Source organism: Rissa tridactyla, chromosome Z, assembly GCF_028500815.1.
Source record: "Rissa tridactyla isolate bRisTri1 chromosome Z, bRisTri1.patW.cur.20221130, whole genome shotgun sequence".
NCBI lineage: Eukaryota > Metazoa > Chordata > Aves > Charadriiformes > Laridae > Rissa > Rissa tridactyla.
The window spans coordinates 11725639-11745519 of NC_071497.1; the positions used below are offsets into that span (position 1 = coordinate 11725639).

Consider the following 19881-nt stretch of genomic DNA (forward strand, 5'->3'; position numbering starts at 1 on the left):
GACTCGAGTCTCAAGAGCCCTCACTTATTTCTTCGTGGAGATTCAAAAACAGAAATGTAGCCTATGGACAACTGGAGTTCAGAACAATGTGCTACTCACACTGCTGAATGTTTGGCAAAGCAAATAAAAATAATATCTATCTTGTGTAAGTAAGTAAAAATGAAGGGAGCGTATAAGAAAAACCATGAATATATTGTTGCATATATTGTTACACAGTTGCATCGCATGTCTTCATTAAAGTCTGTTATTGCTATGCTTCATTAGCACTGGATCTACTGCACCAAATAGATGAGGGAATTCCTTCCGGAATTACCCGTATCTGCTACCACTGGTTTATTTCAAGATTAGAGTGAGAAATAGCCCTAGACAAAATGCATGCTAGTAAAAACAGCTGAATAAAAGTAATTACAAGCAAGATAGTAATTTATTTTAAGGTACACACCTCAAAAGCACACCACTACCCTCCTTCAAGAAATGCATCCAGATAAACTTCTTAGTCTCTCCAAAGATGACAGAAAAAAACCTTTTAAAATATACATCTTTCCATCTGTGGTACTCCAGACTTTCTCTTCTCAATTAAAAGACAGTCAATAAACCAAAATATTTCTTAAAACACAGTAGGTTTCAAAGATACTAGAAGATATTTTACTGTATCAACTTGACAGCGTTTCCAACTAATTCTTTCTTGTGGTTGCATTTATTCCAGCCTTTGAATAGAGTTAGTAGAAAACATATAGCCATTGCTCATTCAAAAAAAAAAAAGAAAAAAAGAAAAAAGAAATCTTTATCCCATAAATATGAGCTCAAGTGTCATCCCCTATAGTCATTCCAGGGACATTGATATCAATATCAAATTTATTTTAACTCTCTCCAGACATGAATAACCTATTAGCAATTTATTACAAACACTGGAAAGCATGCCCAGAATAACTGAAGATCACAATCTAGGTAACACAGAGCTTTCCAACATATGTAATTACTAATCTAATTTTTGTAGACATTTTCAGCAAGGACATGCACACATTAGATACCCAGTCATTCAACTGTGTTGTGGAGTGTATTTGCGTTTGAAGCCAGTCAGGTCTCTTAGAACTGTTCATGAAGATCCAGCAGGGTCCTGTTTGACAGGACGTGTCTTGTTTGAAGGAATAAAGCAGAACCTAGAAGGGGCTCTGTTGGAATTGCGCTGAGGAATGGCACAGGCTTTTATTTAGAAATTACAAACCGAGCAAAAAGGAGAAAGGGTGAAAAAGAACAGGCTGACATTATATATAGGGGCTAAGTGTATTGAACTGCCCTGACCAGCTTTCTTGAATTTCTGCTCACGTTTTTCCAAAAGGACTTCTTTGGCAATGAGCTTGGACAGCTTCATCCCCTCTTCTTATGGGGCACTTAGGGACATGGTTTAGAAGTGGCTCTTGTCAGGGTAGGCTAAAGGTTGGACTCGATGATCTTAAAGGTCCCTTCCAATCTCAACAATTCTATGATTCTATGATTCTATGATTCTTTCAGAAAGAGCTGCTCCAGTCAGAGCTACTGATTATTTACTATTATGGTGAGTCCAAAACAACAAAAAAACCCTGTATTGTGTATTCTTATATTAATGCCTTGCACCATTCTTTATGTGTCTGCAAACATAGCTGGCTTCTTCCAATTGCAAACCATTAACGGTGAGAGGGAGTTGGTGGTGGGAGCAGTGAAAATGACTACCACCAAACTCAGGAGTGATGTTGGTACCTCTCTTTGGAGAGTGGGGAACGCAAGTGCTGAGATGTTGCTTCTGATGGGGCACGAATGCTAGCACTTCTGTACCCATGCCCGTTTGTGACCAAATTACAACAGCCAATGTCCAGTTGTCCAGAAAACAACTGAAACAAAGCACTCAAAGGCTTTACAAAACACAGGGGACATCTGAGAAGTTCAGGCATACCAAATTATACTTGCAAAGGGCAAGCTCCACATTACCATCTTCATAAAGCCCAGCAGGAGATAAAACTTTCCCGCTTTAAACATCTCCTATGTCACTGCTCTTAAATCAGCTAAAAACATAAAGTACGGTCTTCAGTTTGGCCCTCAGAGGTGCGGCCACCTTTGTTAAAATCAGGTTTCATTTCAAGCTGCGGCCACATCGCACTACAGTGGAGTCTAACCCTACAGTCGCTAAAGCGAGCAAAACACTCGAGGATGTCAGGGGAAATTTAACCTACTTACTGCCTGCCAGATTGGAACAAACAGACCCAGGAATACTTCTAAAACAGATACGAACAAAAATAAAGCCTCGCAGACCATTTTAAAAGGCTTGTGTTTAGAATAGCTGTGCAGTATGAGAATAAATCTGCCAAGACAAAAAGACAAGAAATTAAAATCTCTTGGCTGTACACTTTTGAAAGATGATAGATAGGGAAAGGGCAGTCGAAAGATTTCTCTCTCTGCAGCACAGCTGTGCAAGTTAAACATTTCATAGCTAAGAGCACTGTGTTTGGTAACTAGCCATTAAAAAAAAGTTATTTAAAGGTAAAGCTTCTGGTTGTTCACATTTGGTGTCCAATCCAACGGATAGAGCAAGAAGGGGCAAGGGGGGGAAGCAGTATCTGGGACAAATACATCATTTGTCAGTCAGCATTGGTCCTGTGCCAGCAACTAGAAGTGATACTTGAGGCAACCCTGTGAAGATACAAGGCGTGCAGAAGCAACCCTCTCCCCCACTGCCCTCCAATCCAACCCCCGGGGGCCGCTCCGGCCAGCGGGAAGGGTGGGAGAGGGAGACGGCTCCTGGCTCCCTCGGCGCCAGGCAGGCGGTGCTCGGTGAGACGGACCTGCTTACCTGGCGGGGCTGCAAACATGGGGTGTTCATCACTGGAACACGGTGCAGATTTGAACCACAGGCAGAGCCGTGCAACATCCGATGTTGGGCTCGGCTAGAGCGGTATCGTTCGGGGCTCCCTGCTTTGGTGTCATTCTGTATTTATTAGTTTCACACCTTAAAAACAACCAGCTCACTTCTGCTACTACCATACAAAAATATGGAATATTTTTGATGCCAATAATGTACGATGTCTGTGATACCACCAGTTAACGTTAGGAAAAGACTGGCTAAAGAAATGAATATCAGCAACAAGCCATCAGAAAACATAACACCAATATATTTTAAAAAATGTCCATGAAGAACACAAGTCCTAATGTTACCACTGGACCAAACTGTTCAGTGAAACACAACAACGCTGTCACGTGCCTGTGCTTTAACAGGTACTTCCACCGAAAGTTACAGGCCAACTTTAATAATTACTATTATTCACTCTTTACCCAACTGTCTCACCCAAATACTCACCGCCACTTTCAGCAGCACTCACGTATGCTTGTAACCTTCTTAATGCTTTCTCAGAGCATTTCACTGCCCCAGCAATGCCAGTAGTTCTACTATTAGGCATAAAGGCATGGAGAAACATGTGCGACACTTAGGCCCATCCAGAGGGACTGGTGCAAGGCAAGGTTTTGTGCCTGGCTCAACTTCATCGGCTCCAGCCAGTCCCTGTACCTTCATGGCACGTGCTGCTGCCAGGCACGTCCCAGCCACGTGGGATTCCCAGTTGCCAGTCATATGCCACATCCTGAGGCATGCACAAGGAGGGCACTCACCTGATTCTCCTCACACTTCCCCATTCACACCACACTGAACTCCTTTGTCATAGAATGGTTCAGGTTGGAAGGGACCTTAAAGATCACCTAGTTCCAACCCCCTGCCATAGGCAGGGACACCTCCCACTAGACCAGGCTGCTCAAAGCCCCATCCAGCCTGGCCTTGAACCCCTCCAGGGATGGGGCATCCACAACTTCTCTGGGCAACCTGTTCCAGTGCCTCACCACCCTCACAGTCAAGAATTTCTTCCTAATATCTAATCTAAATCTCCCCTCTTTCAGTTTAAAACCATTACCCCTCATCCTATCGCTCCGCTCCCTGAACAAGAGTCCCTCCCCATCTTTCCTGTAGGCCCCCGTTAGGTACTGGAAGGCTGCTAGAAGGTCTCCCCGGAGCCTTCTCTTGTCCAGGCTAAACAACCCCAACTCTCTCAGCCTGTCTTCATAGCAGAGGTGTTCCAGCCCTCGGATCATCTTCATGGCCCTCCACTGGACCCACTCCAACAGGTCCATGTCCTTCTTACGTGGGGGGCTCCAGAGCTGGATGCAGTACTCCAGGTGTGGTCTCACGAGAGCAGTGTAGAGGGGCAGAATCACTTCCCTTGACCTGCTGGCCATAAGCAAGATGTATCTCACTAGTGTGACAGTCTGCACAGTCTTGAAAGGGGGAGGATTTTGGTCAGGGTGCAGGAGCTGGAGCAGTGTGCACTCCCCGTACCACGCAGCACGGAGGGGGCAGTTGGGAGCACTCTTGGTGAGCACTGCATGCACAAACGCCTGTAAAATCAAATTCACAATGCTTGTAAATCTTCTCAAACCACCCCTACCACAGAAAACCGAGGATTGCCCTTTATGGCAGTTTCTAGACAACCTTCTCTGTTAACTGCGAAGAAGAAGCTGGCAACCAGACAGGCCACAGGTTTCATTTACAGCGGCAAAAGTTCCTGAAAAACTGCTCTCCCCAGCAGTCTGCAACTTCACACTCCCAGCCCACTCAGTCCACAACGTGCACTGCAGAGGCCTTTACGAACACAAAAAAAACCCAGAATAAAATCGGATTTTGTCAGAACAAACACTCTGCCTTGCCCCAGGGTATGCATGGTCTTTCTGTCTGCCTGCCTGCCCAGGTTAGTCTGTGCTCCCCGAGCATAACAAGCACACACATCCCATAAGGAAGAGCAAAAAAACTTTCCGTTTCTTTCAGCAAAACGGGGGTATGTTGCTTTGCAGAGGCAAGCCTGGTGGCTTGCATGCTGCAGGTGCAGTGGAGCACGAGGTCCACATGAACCACACACAGTAAGCGCATCTCCTGATGAGCACCAGGCAGCACCAGATACCTCCTTCATTGCCCAGTTTTTTTCTTTTTGCTGCCTAGCTGTAGTCCCTTTCCCCTCAAGGTATCACTGGCTAAGGTATCATCCCCCAAAAGACAATGCTGAATGTTGTTCCCTCCTCTTACCAGAAAAACCTATTGCTTTGACCCTGCCTGTGGGGAAGGGTATTTTGTGTCTCACTTCTACCACATCCCCAGCCCTGGCTGACGTGGGACCCAAGAAAGCAACAGGAGCAGGTTACTGTTAAACGGCCAGGACAGCTCATGGTGCTGTGCCTGTGCAGGATGGTCTGCGACTGTTCATTCATGTTCCCCCTCCTTTATCCTTGCTATTATACATGTGTGTCCTCCACGACATTCTCCCCATTTTGTGCCCCTCTGACCTGTAAGACCACCAGACCTGCAGTCCCCTTCCTCAGGGACTGCATCACTGGTTTTGCGCTCTGGAAACAACTCTGCTTTTGGAGTGATGGGGTGGCAGTGGCAAATAGGCTGTTTTCCTTTAATTAGAAACCTGACACTAATGGGCTAGCTGAAAATCCAGCCATATGATTCAGAAAAAAAGCCTAACAAACAGAGCTCTTGTCCTTGTATCTCCAGCCTTGGGGATGGTGGTCTGTCCAAACACAAAACTTTCCAAACTCTGGGGCAGACACTTGCAGCAGCAACTGCACAGCTCAAGCCCAATGCTATGACACCCTTCTTTTATCCTCCGGAGTTCACCCCTTTGCAGGCAGGGAGGAAAATCCCTGTAGCAGTCAGCACTCTTGGGCACAGCAAGGCAACCCCAGCTCATCACCCCAGAGGTGATTGTCAACATGGGGTGTAGTCAGGAGCTCAGTGGTCTCTGACTGCACATAATGGCCTTTATCAACAAAAAACCCCTTCATCACACATCTCTGGCTCAGTTTCTCCTTCTACAAAATGTGAGCCATGTTTCTATGGTGCAAAGGCTAGTGCACCGTGGACAGCCCACGTGGACCTCCTTGGGGTCTTCAGGGGCTGCTGGATGGAGAGCAGACAGGACCAAGGCAGACCATTGCTGACCATTTCAGAGGGAACTGTAGTCTCTTGCCTAGAGAACCTGATTCAGAACTTGGTTTTCCCTTGAGAGATTTATACCAAAATACAGTAAGCTCTTTCTGGAAGCACCAGTTCTGAGTTACGTGGCTTTTGAGGCAAACTCAAGTTTGAGAGTCCCACCTCATCTCCCACCTGAACAGCAACGAGCTGTGTAGCCACCAGACTATCTGATGCACCAGATAGTTTCTTACATCACTTTATTTCCTGCTTGAATGGTAGGAAACTTCTCTGCATTTTTTGTGTTGTTTTCTTCCTTCTCTCATTCTCCATCTAAGCATATTACTGACATCTACCTCTTCAGAGCAGTCAGGCAAACCACTTTTTCAAAACTTGACACTTTCTTCCCCTTCACAGTATATTCTCACACTGAACTATCCCAAAACTGTCTTCCTGCAGTCTCCTACCCTCACAGCACAGAAATGTTGGTTTCTTACAACAGTTGATCACAACTGCTGCTTTTCACTGTCTTGAGATAAAATACTGGGACCATTGCATGCTAGTGGCCAACTAATACGTGGACTTGTGCAAAGCATTTGACTGTGTCCTGCAGGACATCCTTGTCTCTAAATTGGAGACATGGGTTAGATGGAGGGACCATTTGGTGGATAAGGAATTGGCTGGATGGTCGAACTCAAAGGGTTACAGTCAATGGCTCAATGTCCAAGTGGAAACCAGGAACAAGTGGTGTTTCTCAGGGGTCAGTACTAGAACTGGCACTGTTTAACACCTTTGTCAGCGACATGGACAGTGGGATTGAGTGCACTCTCAGCAAGTTTGCTGATGACATCAAGCTGTGTGGTGCCACCAACACACTGGAGGGAAGGGATGCCATCCAGAGCGACCTGGACAGGCTTGAGAGGTGGGCCCATGCCAACCTCATGAAGTTCAACAAGGGCAAGTGCAAGGTCCTGCATCTGGGTCAGGGCAGCCCCAAACACAAATACAGGCTGGATGGAGAATGGATTGAGAGCAACCCTGAGGAGAAGGACCTGGGGTGTTGGTTGACGAGAAGCTCAAGATGAGCTGGCAGTGTGCACTTGCAGTCCAGAAAGCCAACCACATCCTGGGCTGCATCAAAAGAAGCGTGGCCAGCATGTCGAGGGAGGTGATTCTGCCCCTCTACTCTGCTCTGGTGAGACCACACCTGGAGTACTGCATCCAGCTCTGGAGCCCCCAACGTAAGAAGGACATGGACCTGTTGGAGTGGGTCCAGTGGAGGGCCATGAAGATGATCCGAGGGCTGGTTGTTCAGCCTGGACAAGAGAAGGCTCCGGGGAGACCTTCTAGCAGCCTTCCAGTACCTAACGGGGACCTACAGGAAAGATGGGGAGAGACTCTTTATCAGGGAGTGCAGTGATAGGACGCAGGGTAATGGTTTTAAATGGAAAGAGGGGAGACTTAGATTAGATATTAGGAAGAAATTCTTGACTGTGAGGGTGGTGAGGCACTGGAACAGGTTGCCCAGAGAAGTTGTGGATGCCCCATCCCTGGAGGGGTTCAAGGCCAGGCTGGATGGGGCTTTGAGCAACCTGGTCTAGTGGGAGGTGTCCCTGCCTATGGCAGGGGGTTGGAACTAGAGGATCTTTAAGGTCCCTTCCAACTCTAACCATTCTATGATTCTACTAATGCAAATTTTAATTTTTAATGACAGAACTACAGCCTTAGCAAGGAAAGAAAATTACCCAGAAAAGCACTAGCAAAGTAGTTGTTTACAAAATAAAAGCTTTTCTGAGGCAGCTCTTGTACGGAAAGTCCAAACAGGACCACCCTACCCTTTCCACATGCAGACACAGTATCTGATACCAGGCAGATGGTGGTAGTATCAGGTGTCTGCTGTACACTTATATCAAATACAATAAATAATACACAACTAATGCAAAATATCAGTTTCATTCTGTTCCTACTTACTTGAGACCGCGCTGCATGCATTACCTTATCTCTAGCTGAATGCAACACATCTGCCCAAACCCATCACTGAAGACTGAATTAAATTTCCTTGGCAGTAATATTATTATACATGCAGCATGTTTATCTAGTGCTGTCTTTTCTATTTTCTATCTTAAGTGTCTTGAAAATGTAAAAGCAATTCAATTTGCCGCCTACTCAAATACTTTCCACCAAACAATCTAATGGGTCAAACCATGTGAAAAATGGTAATGCTGTTTTGTCAGTCCCCTGCAACCAGCAAAAAGCCCCACAGACAACAAAAACAAGACGTTGTTCCTCAAACAGCATGTCATATCAGCACAAATTTTAGTTTGACATCCTTCTGAATTCCTTGTAGTATAATTATAAATACAGCAAAAGTGATATGCTTCTATTATTTTTGAGAAAGTACCTTGCACAGGCAGAGCATAATTAAAAGTAGTGCAGCACTTAAAACAAATGCAACCAGATAGGATCCCACTTGTGCAACAGTCATGAGGGAAAACTGCTAGACCCCTGATGGCTGTGAGAATGTTCAAAGTAGTCATTAAATAGAGAGGAAAGGGGAATCAAGCAGAGGAAAATGACCTGTACGACTTAATTTACTCGACCTTCAATAAAGCTTCAACAAGATACCTCATGCCTTAAGAGCCCCTATTAATCCACGTAAAAGCAGTATGCAATGGGAACAGCAAACCTTCCCACCATGTGCGAAGGACCTCGCTGACGGAGGGCTCTGGCCTTAGTCATGGGGGCCTGGGTCCAACTCCCCCAGTCGCCGGTTGGCTGGGAGGAGACTTTTACACCAGACAGCACTGCAAACCTCTGCTTAACCTGGCCCCAGAAGCACATTTCTTGGGACATCAGCCCTGGACGAAAAGCTCATGCAAGACTGCAGGAAATTCAGTGCACCTCCAAACTGTTCCAGATGGACAACCCACATAAGCCCCAGAGGAATGGCAGGTTCACCCACACAAAAGTTCTGGTCCCTCTGTATAGCCAGGATGTCCCCACCTGTTGCCCTCTCCAAGGCTACCAAAGGGTGCCTTAATTTTACAGGAAGATCTGTGCAGTGCCGTTGAGGCCACGAGGTGTGTCCTTCAAGCCTTCCTACTGACTTTCCCAACCCAACCACGACAACAACATCTGTGTGGGCCAGGGCAAAACTGCATTTGAGCAAAGGCTCCAGCTGCCTCCTCCACGCAGGAGCCTCAAGAGCCACAGGCAGATGGTCCTCCATCTCCTCATTGAGAGGCACAATGAAGTCCCTCCTGATGAATGACCTGAGTAGGAAAAAAGGGAATGTGCACTGCTCACAACAATTTCTTCCAAAGAACTATAGTCTGACAAAAAAAAGAAGAGAGGAAAAAAGAAAAGACTAGCAACTCCCTTGGAACATGTCAATGAAGATAACTGCCCAGTGGCCATTAGTAGTGGAAAAAAAGGGCATTTGATGAAAGGGATGGATATAATGTAATATTACAAATTTACCCCAGCTATGCCGGTGGGAACAAGAAAACCTGTCTTCCAAGTAGTGAAATTCACAGGTGGAGGCAACCAAAGAAAGACACTGAACAGCTGATGTCTAGATGCGTTCACTCAGACTTTCCACTTTTTAATTCTGCTAGGACAGCCGTAGTGTGTCGATGAAGTAAAACACGGAGCAATTTGCTCTGCTTGTGTCTTGTTAAAAAACCTATTGCTCATGCCAAGTGTGAATCTCGCAGCCACAGTCAGGACACTGACACCAGGGTACGGCCACAAGGGGAACCGCTGCACGGGGGGAAATCACCGCCTTCCACTGAAGGAGCAAGAGCGACTTCTCCTCCAGAAGAAAAATAAATCCCTGAGCCCAAAGGGCAAATCCACACACAGACATGCTGGATTCACATCTCTTTGTTTCATAAAGCCTGCTGAAGTGGTTCCAGGTTTCTACTTCCCTCGTCTTAATCGCCACAGTATTATCCCATGTAAATACTTCTGCACCAGTTAAATGGTCTGTAAACTAAGCTAATCAAACACAGCCAAACAGTTTAATCAGTATCCACGAGGTCAGCAGAGGTGAAGACAGTTTTAGAGATGCCTCGCTGGAAAGAGGTCACTTAGCTTTACAGAGTTAACTATCCAACAGTAAAGTATCGAATGTTAACACACACACACACACACAAAATTAAATTGCAATGGTTAATAGTGCATATCTCTAGAACATGGCTCTGAGCTGCTATTTCTCCTTGACTCCTTGGCTAGACCAAAACAAATTTTGACCATCTTTATGAGGCTGTTGAAATGCATACAGCAAACACAGAGCATTAAAGCAGATGCAGCATATTGAAGAGAGCTCAATTAAAGTGTCGAATGCTTCTTGCAAATAAAGGGCCGGGTGAATAACCACCCTCCGTATAAATTGCCTGATGCTATATTCCAGTAATGCTTCACTATCTTGTGGAGCTCTTCCAAAACATGACTTATCTGTGATGCTCAGTATAATGTATTCTCTCGCAGTCCAAAAGAAATTGTAAATCCAAGTTTACAAATTTTTAATTTTTTTTCTCTGCCAGACAGCCTTTTTTTTTTTCCATACATGTGAATACATTGCTAAGAAGGGCTGCTGTACATTTCCATACTGAAAAATCAGTCTCATTATTTCGGAATAGATTATCTAACAAGACAAAAAAACTAGCTGAAGGGGAAACTTATTCACAGACAATTTGGGAAAAAAAATACAGGGAAAAAAATGCATGCAACTTAATTACCTACTAAAATTTGCACGCATTAATTGACCAGTGCTTCTGTTTATGGGAGAATTATTCACCTGTGTTTTGCTGGATTACACTATAACGTCTAATATGTTATAGGGCTGACCCCTGAGACTATTTATGGCAAGACAAAGGGCAAAAAAAATCTACATACTATGGATTTATACATATTGCGTATGTAATTTTCTGGCATTCTTCACTCCTCCCCGCCACCTAAATACCTTCTCTCCCTCAAATCAAGACAGATTTCTAAAATGAAAAATACCTGACCCAGCTGTCCCCAGACAAAACATCTTCACCAGTCACTAGCATTTCAATCGGATCACGCTGCCCGTTCAGCAAACGCCCCCCGCCCTGCCTGGTTTTTAGGCTGATGCCAGGCACTGGCTCAGATAAAGTGGGTGGAGACCTCACTTGCTTGTTTAATTCGTAATATTCAGTTCAGCGAAAATATGCCATTTATGGGGTTCTTAGCTATATCCTGCTATGAAGTGAAGCTGTGTGCAGAAAACAGGATTTTACTGAAAGAGGTTTTGGACAACAGTTATTTGCATGAGGGGTGTTTTTTGCATGTCTTGCCTTAGGAGCACAAGTTTTAAATTTGTAAGGAGAAGCTACATTGACACGTAACTTGAAATCTAGAAGATTTGGAAATTATCAACCTGCTGTTGGATATTTAATGTTCATTTATTTGGTATAAAAGACAGCACTTCTTTTTAACTGGGTTAGTTCCACAACAGTTAACTGTATTTTTGGAAATCGGAGAGGGAAATGTTAAAACCTGAATGGTTGAAAATTAAGTCATCAACACTTATCAAGTCTGCTGAAATTGCTAGGATTCACACATCTGGCACAAACTATGTCAAGCACTTTACAGAACAGTTTCAATTGCAGTTTACTGGTTGCACAATAAATGTTTGCCTCTTGGGTCTAAAAAATTCAGCGTTGAGTCTGTGAGTAAGAGCTCAGTTTCTAAAAAGGCACCCTTCATTTTATAGTTATAGATGAGAAGGTTAAAATATGCTTTAACTAAAAAAGAAGGGGGAAAAAAAAAAAGAAAGAAGCCAGACATTATTTTTCCCCCTAATAATGCTAAAAAAAGACAGTATGAAATCTAAATTTCAGACAGGAAATACTCACTTTCCTCGTTAAAGACACACATACACACACACACACACACAAAAAAGACTCTATAAAAAGCTTTCAGCTACAATAAAACTGGAGTAGATATTTAACCTCACAGCGTAGAGTGGCATGACCTGGCGTGACTAAGGACTGCTGCAAGGGGATAATCCATATGATGGAGAATAGAAAATTCCACTGAATGAGCACATCGGCATCTTCTGTGCAAAACTGGCTCAACAGCAAGGATTAAAATCCCACAGATTAAAAAAAAAATTGTCAGCTTCTACATTTTGAGAGTAGTTAAATTTTTTTCCCATCCTGCAATATTTTGCAAATTCTAAGCGATGACATTTGGAGTGTTACCAGCTAAAATATGCTGGCTCCTTATGGTGTGCTGCAGCAGATTTTGCAAACTATCACGGGGCGACGAGGGTCTTCTCTACAGCTTCAGAACACTTAGCAGAGAACGTAAATACACCCTCTCCCCGCTGTACTTAGGCTGGAGAGACATCAGAAATACAGAAATTACGGGCTGCGGCTTCAGGTTTAAGGAGAGGAAACAAACAGAAAAGTTAAGAAAACACTGCAACACCAAGCGTGTGCCAAAAGCTCATTTTTCCCTAATTTCGGCTGTCATTCTGGAAACTCCTGACTGCCTCCCAGCTAAGGTGTAAATACCGTACTAGCGTGCTGTTCAAAAAAAGGGAGGAGGTTTCTAACTGTTCAAGCACTTTCCGGCACCAGGACTGCTTCTAGGGAGATATCGGTACTGTGACAAGGACCGAGATGAAGATATGCCAGTTGAAAAGCATTTTCATCTTGCCACAGCGTTTTCCTCCTCATGCCATCGACATCCCTCCCCGCACCCCTTCACACCATCACAGTGGGTTGCACTGCTCCATCTGACGGGGTTGCGCTTTGCAGTCACCTACAACTTCAGACAGACACCCTTCTCCTGCCCCAATTCTACTTCCTATTAAAAAAAAAAAAAAAAAAAAAAAGTTTCTGGTTGTCTTCCTTCAGCCCCATTGGGAAACCTCCATTATGCTCCTGTTCTAGAGAAAAACTTCCTGCAGACTAGGGGTTTAATCATGAAAGAAAAATCAGTAAAATTAGGGGTCCTCCTAAGCAGACACAGTTCCTCCCTCCCTGCTGGCAGATGCTCAGGTAACCTCGCTGTGTGGACCTCCCATGGCCACATCCTCACAAGTTATCCCAGAGCTTCACGAGCCTTTTCCTTAAGGGAGCGCGTTTTGATGACCTTCCCTCCTACTGAAAATACCTGTTTTGTGTCCCATCCACCTTGCCCATGGAGCAAAGCTACTCCCTTCCCCTTTGCAGAACAATTTTTTTTCTCTTTTGGCTAAAAAAAAAAATATTGTTGGCCAAAAAATTTGGCTTGTAATTTCAGCATTTCCCTAACCTGGCCACAGAGCAGAATCCTGCATTTTACAGCTCACACCCTGTCTTCTCCAGCCCACACCTCCAACCTGTTGAAATGATTTTGAAACCCGATTCTCTGCTCCCAGGTCTTTGCGGGTCCTTCCAGCCTCCTGCTGCGCGCAGGTGCAGCACGGAGGGAGGCGTGTTATTCCTTCCGCTGCATCATTCGGGAAAACACTGGATAGGACTTGGGAGCAGGACAGATCCTTCACCCCGTAAGTCAGACACCTTCTCTGCCAGACCTATCTTTTCTCTCTCATCTGACTACTAAATAGAATATGTGGAATAACAATAGTAATAATAATAACAACAACAATCATAATGTAATATAATTAACAACAACAATAAAAACAATAATAATAACAATAAACAACATGCATACCATGTTAATATAAGAGATTATAATATATTAAATTGTATGTAATACATAATAACACAATATCAAAATAAATGATATATGTAGTACAAATATTATTTATGTATTTATTATATGTATTTTTATAAATATGCATAATTTTATATTTGTGCATTGTTCATATTTACGTATGATACATCTTTACATATGTATAAAATACGACAGCTGTTATTTTGGGTCACTACTGGGCAAACGGTTAAGTGATTTCCCAAAACAGCTTGTAAACCACAGGCCTTGGCCATGTGGAAATTCACACCCACAAAATAATGGTTGGGTTCAGCAGAGACATACTAGAAACTCTGCTTTTTTTGGGGAGGTGTGTGTGCATGTGCCGGGGATGGCATTTGACACCGGCCGCCAAAACAGCAGAACCCAAGAACAGGTTTTAAGAAAGGCAGCTGCCTTGTTGGCAGGCCAGCTCTCCCCCGCGCAGGGGAAAACACTGCTTTTAAATGCTGCTGCCTCTGAAACTAAAGACGATGATCGGCAACCAGGAGCCTCAATACGGCCTGCTGTCTGGCTCTCGGCCATTCACGGCTTCCCACTGGAGCCTTCCCTTTTAGACGGATTTCTAACCCGCCACTTGTTCCAGTGAGTTTTATTCCGTTTGCCACAGCCAGCAGCAATCTTTAAGGCCGGGTGGGTTAATACGCAGCCAAGCACTACAGGTCATTTAGAGGCTGCTTCTGGCAGGGCAAAGAAAGAATTTCGGTGCAAACTCCTAGACCACCAGCGGGTTTTCTTTTCTCCAGCCATAACCCATGACAGGATAGCCACTGAAATTCAGAATTACTAAATTCAGTTGCTTCCAGCTTAACACCTCTTTTGAATAAAACTGCCATAGAAGATAATTATGTCACAGGTACCTTTCCTGTCTATTTCTTTCATTAAGATGCAGCTGTTCATAGGTGAAGGGCCTAAACAATACGGCGTTCAAGCTACAGCATCAATGATTCAAGAAAAGAAAACTTCTCATCTAGTCCAGTTGCCAAAGCTAAGTGACATGCGTGTTTGGATGTTTGCCCACTGCTATATGTTTATGTTCCTGCTTTTAAAAAACATTTTGGTTTTGGTTTTTTTTCCCCGATTGTCCACACTGACCAAAGACACTCACTCACTGACAATCACAGAAGAAAATAATAGGGCAGACCATACCAAAAAAAGAGTGAGAAAATTAATGAAATAAGCAAAGCTGGAGAGAAAAGGGCAGAGGCACCTCTTCCCTCCCCTTATCTCTTCCAGTTATCTTACACAGATTTATAAACCACGTTACGTAAAATATTTTAGGTACACTAGCTGTTTTTGGAAAACAATTACTTGAACTCTTGCAGTGGAAATAAAAACTTGCAGAAGCCCATTGCGATCACTCCGTGAATACCACAAATCTAATCCTGTGATTTCGCACTCACAGGAAAACTTTTGTTCCTGTAACTTTTCACAGGACTGAAACCCCAAGATGCCTGGGTCCAACAGGACTCATGTGATGTCTCTGAGCTAACAGCAGTAAAGTGAACAGAAGTTTGCAGATCCTGCCTCTTGCTAAACAATAAATAAGAAAAGGGCATGGAGCACTACAAAGGAACTAGGAAACTACGAACATCAGACTAGGAAATGTGGAAAACACCTGTAGTTGAGAACAGCCCCCAGATGATGCAAAATAACTTGCTTCTTTGCATGTTCAGCTGGCCACAGAAGAGGTACACAGAGCTCAAACTAAACTCTGGGATGGGTCCTTCTCACCATACCCTTCTCAGAAGAAAACACAATACTGAAAGCTATCTGCTTGTATCCCATCCGTGTGCCTGTGACTGAGGCTAAGTTACAATACCTTCTCACCGTGCCATCTATTCTTTCATTTCTGTTTCCATTTTGACTGCTTGAGTTCTGATGGTCATATGCCCAAGACCTTCTATTTACTTCAAGGCCCAGAACTACCAAACCAGAAAAACGCAGACAATCAGTGGCCAGCCAAGGGTCTCATTAGGGAATCTGTGCGGTGTACTCGTTACCACGGAAACGAGGGAGGGCTGGCACACTGTAATTTCTGTCTTGCAAGAGAATTCACCAGCCCTGCCAGTAAATAAAGTTCATAAATCAAGAAATCAGAGCCAAGGTCAAGTAACTGAAGATAGAGCGGTCGTGCTCCCCCAGGTCTTCTTCATTATTAACAGTACTAAGGTGTAAGTCTTTCGAGTTCCTTTGAGCTTTTATGCAGATCCACCACGGAAATATTTGACTCAAACTAACACACCTTTTTGAATATTTTTCACAGAAAAGGAAACGGAAAACCTGGTAAAAATTTGCAGTACTTTAAGTCACCAACCTTCACCTCACCCGGTTTTACTTTGCAGAAAGGTGTGCAGCAATAACCTCTGACAGCAGACCCTTACATTCAGCTAGTTACACTTGAATTACCAGGTGCATAACAATCCTCCAGAGGACTAATTGCCATGTACAAGTTCCCGTGAAGTGCCTTACAAACAGTCGTTAATTTTCACACCACCCCCCTGTGCTGCGCGGGGATGGGTTATCGCTCCCAGTCTGCAGGTGTGGACAAACAGCAGCACCATGGAGACAAGCGCCTGGGATCACCTTCAGACCTCTCCTGCCTGCATCTCGTAGCTGACAGAAAGGCACAAAAAGTCAGGAGATGGAAAATACTGAAAGATGGCATTGCAGAAACTCCAATAGTCTCCGATGAGCCGTAGCGTGTGGACACGCGACAGCCCGGTCAAACTGGCACCAAGGCGAGGTTCGGTGGCCACTGAAGGTCCACCTGGTGACTGCCAGATGTGAGCTGCTAACAAAGCAAACTACTACCACTTTGGGAACTCAGTGACTATAAATCCATTATCATCGCGTGAACGGAAGAGAATTACACCATGCTTTTGAAACTTTCATTAAATTCAGTCACAGGAAACTTTCTGGCATAGCAAAGAGACTACTAGTGCACCGATGCACCAGTACAGCAGCAACATCAATGTAAACTTGCTTAAAAAACAAAGCAAAACAAAACACCAGCTTGCTAAAAAGTACTTGAGTTGTTAGAGTTTCTCCACAAGTGTTAAGTTACCTCCTGGAAACCCAGGTACTTTAGTGGAATATGCAAGACCTGTGCTACACTCTTCAGATGAGCTACAGGCAACACCAGAAAGAGTAATTCCATGCTGATCTCCCTCACGACAAGCTTTTACACTGCATGTAAGACCATCTGTTATCCTCTGAACACTTTCCGTTAATACTTAGTTCACACTGCATCTTTTTGACCATTCTTATCTCATTATTACTCATTTGGGCGCAAGGTTTTTAAGCTGTCAGGTTGGTTTGTTAGTTGACCTGTGAGGGCTTGCAAAGAGCTGATAAACTTGAGCAGGAGGCTTTAAAGCAGCTTTCTGCTGAAAGGCAGAGCGGACAGAGGGGCCGCGGGCGTCACTTCGCCAGGTGGCTCGGCACAGGACAGCAGGAGAAGGCATGAGCCGAATTTGCCTTTTGCGTGGCTTTAGGGGTGGGCAGGGATAGGTTTTAGCCAAGCCTGAAATGACGTTTGAAAAAAATCAGGCGGAGACAAGTGGCAGATCCGAGGCCCCAAGGCGATTTGACCGGGCTCCTGGCGATGCCGATGGGTTGGGAGCACCCTGAGCCGACGCACGTTGTGCGGTGGGGCAGGTGTGCAGCCCCAGCACGGCACTGGCAGGGGTTATTAGGTTAATTGCAGTACCACATGAGTGCAGCCCTGTCGGTCCGAGCTCTGAATTATACGGAGGGGAACCGTAGCAGCCGGGGCCGGGGGGGGTGTGTGGAACAGGAACTGGTCACTCCTGACCTGAGAAGACCTTTTTGGGGTTACTGTTTAAAGAAGGAAAGTCCCTGACCTGACAAGCCGTCATCCAGAATGGATTACATCTAGGGATATAACCATTTGATTTATGCAAATTCTCACTGCTGCTAACAAGCACACGCAGGGCTTGGTCCCATTTCTCTTCAAATCAACAGAAAAAAGGAAAGCCATTGCTGTCCCTAGCAGTTCCTCATCAAGCTTTAGCATCTATCGCAGTTTTAGCATTGCAGCACCACTAGCAGAGGTTGTATTTCTGGGAAGGATAGTGGGGGAATGGCGGGGAAGGCAGGCAAAAGCAAACTTCACGGATTAACAATTCAGATGTCAAAAGCCAGGCGTATGCGAGGACTTCATTTTTACCCGGCGTATTGTTTTGTTTCTATGACAGATCTTCATTCACTCGAATGGAAACAGCCTTACTCTACATCTAGTACTACTGAATAACCAGCTGCGTTCAGGGGATATTTATAACCATTAACACTGTAGATGGAAGGTGAGTTTTAACGTATGTGTCACAGTTATTCCTTTGGCTGGAAAGTGTCTCTGTTTCTGACAGCCGGAATTAAATCGTGGAAGGCTCAATAGATCTCTGCATCGTTTCCACTCTTTTTCCTTCGCCTTTAACCATCTTTTCCAAGCTTGTTTCACAGTTTTCTGGCTTCCCTTTATCGCTCCTGCCTCATCTCGGTGACAAGCCAAGTTTGCGAGGGGCTGGCTGCCTTTCCCAGCCCGCACCCCACTGCCTGCTCGGGCGGGGGACGAGGGGGGACCCCCCCCGCCGCTCCCCTGCTCTCCCGTGGGGCTGAACCCCCCGGGGGGGGGGGGGGACCCAGACCACACCAACCAGACACTGCCCCTCTGCCCCCCCGCAGGGTCCCCAAGCCTTACCCCCCCCACCCCCGGCTACCCCCTTTCCATCTCTATTTGAGCCTGCGGGGGGGGGGGGGGGGGGGCAGGAAGGGTCGCTTTTCTTTTTGCAAGAGGATGCAACGGGGGGTGGGGGGGACACCCCGCTCCCTATGGTGTGCCAAACCTCGACCCCCCCCGCCTCCCCCCGCACCGGCACCTCCCGTGCAACAGCGGGGGCGGGGGGGGGGACACTTACCCCTGCCCCACGGAAAGGCCGGACGGGGGGCCGGGGGAGGGGGCTGCATCTGCCCGGGGAAGGCTCCCGGCGAGCCCTCCGCTGCGCACAAAGAGAGAGGGGGGGAATACCGCCCGCCCCCCCCCTCTCGGCGGGCAGCGCTGGATGCGCGCACACACACACACCCCCCCACACACACGCACCCCACGCAAAAATACACACACACACACACCCCCGCACCCCCACCCCAGCACACAGAGAGTGCAGCTGGGCGGGTCACGTACCTGCAGGTGCGGGGCGGGGAGGCTGCGCGATGTCGCCTGTATCGCATGGGGGGGACTACCGAGGTAGTGCTCGGGGGCTGGGGGCGGGGGGGGCTGGGGGGGGGCGGGGGAAGGGCTGCTCTGCTCCCTCCGCCCTCTTCCTCCTCCTCCTCCTCCTCCTCCCCCGCCCCGCCGTGCGTGTGTGTGCGCGGCCCTGCGCGGTGGTACTCCGCGCCGGAGGAGGCAGCGGCGGGCTCCGGCTCCTGTCAGCCACCGGAAACCGGCGCCGGTCGCACACACCGCAGGAAGTGTGCAATGGCACCCCCCGCGCAGCCCCGCGCAACCCCCGCGATCCCGCACAGGGACTCCGCGCACTCGCCCCGCACGCCGCGCACCCCCCGCGCATCCCCCTGCGCACCGCCCGCATCCTCCGCACGGCCCCCGCAATTCTGCATACGGACTCCGCACACCCACCCTGCACACCGCACAGCCCCTGCGCATCCTCCTGCACACCCCGCGCACCCCCCGCACACCCCCCGCACACCTCCTGCAATCCGGCACACAGACTCCGCACACCCCCCCCTCACACCCCGCACACCCCCGGGACACCCCACACACACCCGGAACACACGCACGTCACCCGCACACCCCACACACAGCCGGCACACACGCGTACCCCCGGCACACCCTTTGCAACCCCACACACCCCCTGCACACGCCCTCCGCACACCCCCCCACTGCACACTCCACACACCCACGCACCCACCCCGCACACCCCCTGCAACCCCACGCACCCTCCACACACATCCCCTGGCACTCCACACCCCCTGCACGCACTGCGCACACACCCCACAGCCTCCACGCACACATCCTGCACAGCCCCCAAACACCCGCACGCACACCCTACACCCCCTGCACTCCTCACACACCCCCGCACACCCCCCACCACCACAGACTGTGGGGTGTCGCTGGAGGGAGG

General features: G+C 46.9%; 1 protein-coding gene across 2 annotated transcripts in view; it reads right to left on the reverse strand.

Moving 5' to 3' along the window:
- Positions 1 to 19011, reverse strand: part of KIAA1958 (KIAA1958 ortholog) — a 68624-nt gene extending 49613 nt beyond the window's left edge. Inside the window, exon 1 of one of the 2 annotated variants that reach the window (XM_054186671.1) lies at positions 18924 to 19011. The gene's annotated coding sequence lies outside the window, so the exon portion shown is untranslated. The remainder of the gene's footprint in view (positions 1 to 18923) is intronic. The other variant, XM_054186672.1, reaches the window with a different exon arrangement.
- Positions 19012 to 19881: the final 870 nt, after the last annotated feature.